The sequence below is a fragment of the Chrysochloris asiatica genome, unplaced genomic scaffold, assembly GCF_000296735.1.
Source record: "Chrysochloris asiatica unplaced genomic scaffold, ChrAsi1.0 scaffold00014, whole genome shotgun sequence".
Lineage (NCBI taxonomy): Eukaryota > Metazoa > Chordata > Mammalia > Afrosoricida > Chrysochloridae > Chrysochloris > Chrysochloris asiatica.
Window position 1 is genome coordinate 21,873,521 of NW_006408532.1, and position 8,309 is coordinate 21,881,829.

The window sequence follows — 8,309 nt, forward strand, 5'->3', positions numbered from 1 at the left end:
ATGTCATGCTGGGTAAGGTGGAGAGTCAGAGAAAAAGAGGAAGACCCCTAATGAGATGGATTGGCCAGGTGGCATCATTGATGGCGTCAAGTGTGACAGTGGTAGTGAGGTTGGCCCAGCATCAGACATTGTTTCGTTCTGCTGTGCATGGGGTCACTATGAGTCAGTTCCAACTCGATAGTACCTGAAAACAACAACAACAACAACATTGAAAATACCATGGTTTGGGTCAGACACACCTTAGTCCTCAAACTGACATCTTTGATCTTGTTAAGAGGTCTTGTGCAGTAGATTTGCCTAATGCAATACACTGTTTGATTTCTTGACTGCTGCTTCTATGAGTGTTGATAATGGATCCAAGCAAAATGAAGTCTTTGACAACTTCAATCATCATGCTAGTTATTGGTCCAGTGGTGAGGATTTTTGTTTTCTTTACATTGAGGTGCAACTCACAATGAAGGCTGTGGTCTTTAATCTTTATCAGTAAATATTTTAAATCCTCTTTGCTTTCAGCAAGCAAGGTCATAACATCTGCATATCTCAGGTTGTTAATGAGCTTTTCTCCAATGCCATGTTCTTCTTCATATATTCCAGCTTCTTGAATTTTTTGCTCAGTGCATGGATTGAATAAGTATGGTGAAAGAATACAACCCTGGCACACACCTTTTCTGTTTTCTTCTTCAGTTCTTCCAATGTGAGAAATGCTGAGCATGTCTTATCTTTATGTTTTCTAACTCCAGGTCTTTGCACATTTCATTGTAATACTTGACTTTGTCTTCTCAAACTGCCCTTTGAAATTTTCTGTTCAGTTATTTTACTTCCTCATTTCTTCCATTTACTTTGGCATCTCTGTGCTGAAGAGTAAGTTTCAAAGTCTCTTCTCACATCCATTTTGGCCTTTTCTTTCTTTCTTGTCTTAAAGACTTTTTGATTTTATACTGTGTGCTGTTCTTGATGTCATCCCATAACTCTTTTTGTCTTTGAACTTTAGTGGGCTGCTTTTAGCTGATGATATGGAGTCTTTCTACAGTCTCATCACACAGATGTAATCAATTTGATTTCTGCATATTCCATATGGTGAGGTCCATGTCTACAGTCATCTTTTATGTTGTTTAAAAAATAAAAGGGTACTTGAAATGAATAAGTCATTAGTCTTGCACAATTTTATCATGTGATCTCCAGCATCATTTCTGTCACCAAGGCCATATTTTCCAACTGCGGATTCTTCTTTTTTGCTTCAAATATTTGCATCCAATCACCAGTAATTATCAATACATCTTCACTGCATGTTTAATCAATTTCAGAAATAGATCTGACTCAGCAATCCTATGTGGGGTTTTCTGGGCCTTTAAATCTTTGTGGAGCTGGAAGTCTTATCACTCTCCTATGGATCGACTGGTGGGCTCAAACCCCAAACCTGTGCTCTGAAATGCAATGCTTATAGTATGGAGCCATGCTAATAAATGCTTTATAGGGCAGGTTGGGATTTTAATGTGAGACAGAAAACAGGAAGAGAAACAAGAAGAGGAAGAACATGGTAGCTATTAGAGAGCAAGACCTGTATCCCAATCTAGTTAATATCTATATGTTTTTGTTAAGGGCCATAAAGTCAATTCTGATTCATAATGACCCTGTATAGGATTTCCAAGGAGCAGCTGTTGAGTTTAAACCACTGACCTTCTGGTTCAAACTCACCTTTTGTAGTGTTATGTTATAACACTACACCGGGACTCCTAGTGTCTATATGCTCTGTGTTTATTGGACATCCTTTCAACATTCTCTCTTGTTTCTTCATGGATGTATTCACTACTGTACTCACTTAGAATTCTTCTTTTCTGCCTTCATCAAATCCCTTCAACTTTCAGAGAGGATTTCTCTCGTTGGTGAAGATCTTTGTCAAATGCTTCCATAACACCTGGTGTTATTGTCAGTGCTGTTGAATGGGTTCCAACTCATCACAGCCCTACAGGGTTTCTGAGGCTATAAATCTTCATGGGAACAGAAAGCCACATCTTTCTCTCCAGGAGAGGCAGGTGGGTTTGAACTGCTGACTATGTGGGTTATCAGTCCAGTGCTTATCCTACAATGACACCAGTGCTCCACAGCACTTTGCTCTTTTATTTTGTTACTCTTGTCACACTAACAAATATTCATCACTTTTCAAATACAAGCATGGGTCTATTATGTTTTTCTTTTTCTCTCTACCCTCTTTATAACTTAGCTAAACCCAGACATTTGTGTTTAATGAACATTTGGAACAGATAGATAAAATAGTATGAATGGTCATAGGTCCTAAATTCTCTGGGCTTTAGGCCTTTCAGGGAATCTCTGGGTGGCACAAATGGATAAGTACTTGACGATGAGCAGAATGATTGGTGGTTAGAACCCACCCAGACAGACATGTCATAGAGGACAGGCCTGACAATCTTCTTTCAGAAGGTCACAGCTTTGAAATTCCTATGGAGCTGTTTTACTCTGTACACATGGAGTCACCATGATGGCAAATAATAACAGCAGCAATAGCAGGCCTTTCAGACTATTTGCAACCCCAACTGATTTGAAAAATCTAGTCCCAGAGTCATTATTAACACAATTAATTGGAAGATGGAGGATAAGGAAACAATTAGTCAAATGTTAGCAGTTTAAGGTAGGAGAAAAACATGGGTTCAGTCAATATGATATATAAAAAAGCATTATGTTGTACTATAAATTATACATTTTCTTAAGCCCCTGGTATGTTTAAGTATGGACTCCTTGTGGAGCGCTGTAGGATCTGTACTGTACTGTTAACATAAATATTGACAGTTCAAACCCACCAGCTGCTCCTCAGAAACCCATATTGCTATGAGTCAGAACTGACTTCATGGCACTTAACAATAGCAACATGTTTAGGTATGGTCATAATTAAGCACATCTCACTGAGTCCTCACAAAATTACTGTTAGGTAGATAATAGTAGAAAATTTTGTTTATAGAAGGTATAGTTTTCCCAGGCCATTTGTCCTGGTGAGGTAGGATAAGCACTGGACTGCTAACAGCAAAGTTGCAAGTTGCTACTCTGAAACCCTGTACAGAGTCACTGTGAGTTGGAACTGACTTAATGGCACTCCACACTAAAACATTTGTCAAGGAAGTGATGCAGGATTCAAATGTAGAAATGTGTATAGATGCCTTGGACACTTATGCTTGAGATTGGGCATCAACGTAATACTCAAAGTCCAATGTCTGCTTCTTCAACAGCTCCAAAGCCTCAGGAGACCAGGGATACCTGTACCATTCCTGGTTGTCCCCAAAGCATCCAGCACATTTTCTCGCATATAGTATATACTCAGAAATGATTGTTGAATAAATGAATTGTCTGTCCAATTTAAAACTGCTTGTCTCTTCTATTGTTTTATGTAGTTGTTGTTGAGTGCCATTGAGTCAGTTCCAACTCATAGGGTTTCCAAGGAGTGGCTGGTGGGTTTGAACCACTGACCTCGTGGTTCAAGTCTACCTTTTTGTACAGTGCTTATTCTATAATGCCACACCAGGCTCCATTGTTTTATGAAGCCTATAAAATATTAAATGGAAGCTTTGCCAAAAGACATATTTCTGAAAATTCTTGTGTTAGAACAATGCTTGTCAGCCATTTCATTCTATTGGTGGTACCATAGGATCACCACTGGACTATGAACCACAAGGTTGGTAGTTCAAACATACCAATTGCTCTTTGGAAACCCTATACAGGGTTGCTATGAGTTGGAACCGACACAACAGCACTTAACAACAACAAATCAACCAAAAGGAGTACTGGCATGGCGCTATAGGATAAGCACTGGATTGCAAGGTTGGTTTGAACCACAAGGTCAGCTATTTAAATTCACCAGCCACTCCTTGGAAACCCTAAAAAAGTTTACTATAAGTCGAACTAACTTGATGACACTTAACAACAACAACAGCATCACCCAAAGAGCTTTTTGTGATCTATTTTCCTTAATTGCTCCTCTTCATGACATTTGAAAACTAGTGGTAGCGTAGTGGTTAGGAATCGGGCTGTGAACCTCAGGGTCAGCAGTTCGAAACTACCAGCTGTTCCACAGGAGAAAGATGAAGCTTTCTGCTTCCATAAAGATTTATAGCCTCGGAAACCCTGTACAGGGTCATTATGATTCAGAACCGACTCCATGGAACATAACAACAACAACAATTATGCTGTATATCTGTTTTGTACTGTATAAGTATATGTGTATATATTTGGACATTTATATTATGGATTGAACATAACAGAAACATATGTTAGAATCCTAACTCCTACACGTATAGATGTAATCCCATTTAGCACTAAGGTTTTCTTTGTTATGCTACTGAGGTTACATCAATGTAGGATATGTCTTAAGCCTAATCACTTATGAGATATGCAAAAGCAGACTATGTACAGAGACAAGCAAGCGTGACACGTGGAACAATAAATACAACAAGGAACCAAGTAGCTGAGACAAGTGCTAACCCCAGAGCCAACACAGAGAAAACCTTTCATAAAACTGGTGCCCTGAATTTGAACTTCAAATTTCCTGAACTGTGAAGAGATACATTTCTATTATTTAAACCCACCATTTATGGTATTTGTTATAGCAGCAATAAGAAACTAAGACAAAGAGTAATATTGTTTTTCCTCCCCAAGAACCAATTTCTCCTTCTTGGTGGTGGTATTGCCCTACTGAGAATACATGAATTAGAAAAAGCACATCATGAGTAAAACAACAAAGCACTTAAAATATGGTTTATGTTCACCGAATAGAGGACTGGTAACATGACAGAGATTGCCTATTTCCTCCCCATATTCATTTTCCTTTTGTTTTTGGAGAACCAATTGAAGATGTTGGGTAAACACTTAGTCATCAAATTCTACATTTCTTAACTCCTTTGTAAAGTCTTTCTGGTCATCTGACCAAGTTTTGATCAATGACTGTAATCAATAAGAGAGAAATAAATGTTTAAAACTACTATTTTTTGAAAGTCTTTTATTACTCATAGCTGAACCTTATGCAAAGTAATACAAATCCCATTTTCATTACATCTTAATTTGTTGTTTTGTTACACTTTGTCGAGTCATTTCTGACTCATAGTGACCCTGTATAGGGTTTCAAAGGGGTGGCTGATGAGTTTTGAACAACTGACCTTGTGGCTCAAACTGACCTTGAGGTTGAGTGCTTATCCTACAGTGCCACTCCCGGACTCCCACATCCTAAGTTATTAAACATTAATTCTGTATAATTAATTTACATTTATCAGCCCTCACTCCCTATGAATTTTTCAGTATTTTTCCCTATGCCCTTCTTTTTTGTCCTCCACTTTAATTTTATAGAACTTCATAAAACATTTGTATAGATGTGCAGACAAAAAAGAGTAATGATACTTTGTATGTATGATATTTTTTTCTGAGTATAGTGACTACATGGAAGCCCACTAGTTTTAATTTATGACTTACAGTCTTTGTATAATTGAATTTTGAGTATGAGGAGTTCTCAAATGAAGACTAGAAATATCAGGATGCAGATCTGGAGGTGCTCACTTGTTTATGCCAAGAAATTTGGAAGTCAGCTACCTGGCCAACTGATTAGAAGAGATCCATATTTATGCCCATTCCAAAGAAAGGTGATCCAATGGACTGCAGAAATTATTGCACAATATCGTTAACATCACATGCAAGTGAAGTTTTGCTAAAGATAATTAAAAAATCTTTGTAGTAGTACATTGACAGGGAACTGCCAGAAATTCAAGTAAGATTCAGAAGAAGACATAGAATGGGGGATATCATTGCTGACAACAAATGGATCTTGGCTAAAATCAGAGAATACCAGAAAGATGTTTGTGCTTTATTGGCAATGCAAAGACATTAGAATGTATGCATCATAACAAACTATGGATTACATTACAAATAATAGGAATTCTAGAACACTTAATTGTGCTCATGAGAAATTGGACATAGACCAAGAGCCAGTTGTTCTGTCTGGAATGGTTTAAAATCAGGAAAGATGTGCACCAGGGTTGTATCCTTGCACCATACTTATTTAGTCTGTATGCTGAGCAAATAACCTGAGAAACTGGATTTTATGAAGAAGAACATGCCATTTGGATTGGAGGAAGACTGATTAATAGCCTGCGATATGCAGATGATACAACCTTGCTTGCTGGAAATGAAGAGGACTTAAAAAAAGTGATGAAGATCAAAGACTATAGCCATCAGTATAGGTTGCACTTCAATGTAAAGGAAACAAATATCCTCACAACTGGACCAATATATAGCATCATGATAAATGGATGAAAGATTGACGTGGCCAATGACTTAATTTTGCTCAGATCCACTGCCAACACTCATGGAAGTAGCTGTCAAGAAATCTGTGACAAAAGAACTTTTTGAAATGTTTAAGAGTAAAGAGATCAGTTTGAGGATTAGGGTGTGCCTGACTCAACACATGGTATTTTGAATCACCTCATATCCATGTGAATTTTTGACAATGAATAAGAAAGACCACAGAAGAATCGATGCAATTGAATTATGGTGTTGGTGAAGAATATTGGAAGTACCATAGACTGCCTGAACAAAAAAAAAATCTTTCTTGGAAGAAATACAGCTAGAATGTTCTTTAGAAATGAGGGTGGCAAGACTTTGTTTCTAGTTCTTTGGACATGTTGTCGGGAAGGATCACTCCCTGGAGAAGGTCATCGCACTTGGTAAAGGCAGTGCCGTGGCTGATTTTCAAGGGAAAAGAGTAAGACTTTCAACAAGATGGGTTCATACAGTGGCAGCAACAATGGGCTCAAACATAATAATAATAGTGAGGATGGTGTACAATTGGGTAGTGTTTCATTTTGTTGTGCATAGGGTTGTTATGAGTTGGAACCAACTCGCCAGCACCTAACTATAATAACAAGAGAACAATCGGAAGTAATTGGAACAGAAGAAAAAGGGGAAAAATAATAAGATTTTATAACAAAGTCATAAATGATGGAAATTACTTGTTTATTCATTTAGAGACATAAAAACTAAACTCACTGCCATAAAGTTGATTCCAACTCATAGTGACATTCTGCTTCATGTTTCTCCCTCACAGCAGCTGGTGGGTTTGAAACACAGATCTTTTGATTAGCAACTCAACATTTAACCCACTGCACCACTATGGCTCCTTCATTTAGAGAAGATGGAGGTATTTAGGAATAAACTTAGGCTACTATTGATTAGCAGGGAAATTAGGAGTCAAATAAACTGTCAGAAGAGAAAAGCCAAGAACGTAAGCCCTTAATGGAGGTGCTGATTCCAGCCACACTTGGGCTTGTGCTGATTTAAATTAGGCATTTTTCCAATACTACAGGGAAAGCCTGGGAAGTACAGTGGCTCTGTAGGATTAGCACTGGACTGCTAACCCCAAGGTCAGTTGTTTGAGTCCATCAGTTACTGCTCATCAGGAGAAACATTAGGCTTTCTGCTCCTGCAAAGGTTTACATCCTTGGAAACCCTATGCAGGGTTACTATGTATCAGCACTGACTAGACAGCACTTAACAACAATGTCAACTGTAGAAAAGCTTCTGCAAGAGTTGTCATTGGCAGGCTGGTACAAGGGCCATCAATTACTTACCTTAAGAATTAGGGATAAGAAGTTGCTTTGTTTTGTTTGCTGGGAATTTGATTGTAAAACATTTATCAATGGCAACCAGCAGAATGACTCATAGGGAAATACAAGATTGGGCAATAAAAGTACAGACTTCCAGGAGATTTAAAAAGAAAGAACAAAACACACACCCACAAACAATGAGAGAGTTTGCACTGTGAAAATGGATCAAAAGAAAGTATTTGGTAGGAAGATGCATTTTGCTTAGTTTAAGATTATATAAACACACAGATTCTCTTCCAAGGCATAAGTCATGTAAAACATGTTATATAGATACTATATGGAGTAGCTGCCTGGAAGACATTGCTGGTGTCAGCATTTCTCAAGCTGTAGGAACTGCAGAAAAACTCAAGCCTCAACTTTCATTATTAAAGGATTCTCTGGGAAAATTATTGAATGATGCAGATGACATCAAAAGAAGATGGAAGGAATATACAGAGTCACTGTACCAAAAGGAAATTGTTGATGTTCAACTGTTTCAGGAGGCAGCATATGATCAAGAGCCAATGATAATGAAGGAAGAAGTCCAAGGTGCATTGAGGGAATTGGCAAAGAACAAGGCACCAAGAATTGATGGAATAAAAATTGACATCTTTCAAGAAACTAAGGTGGCACAGGAAGCACTCATTCATCTCTGCCAAGAAATTTGGAAGACAA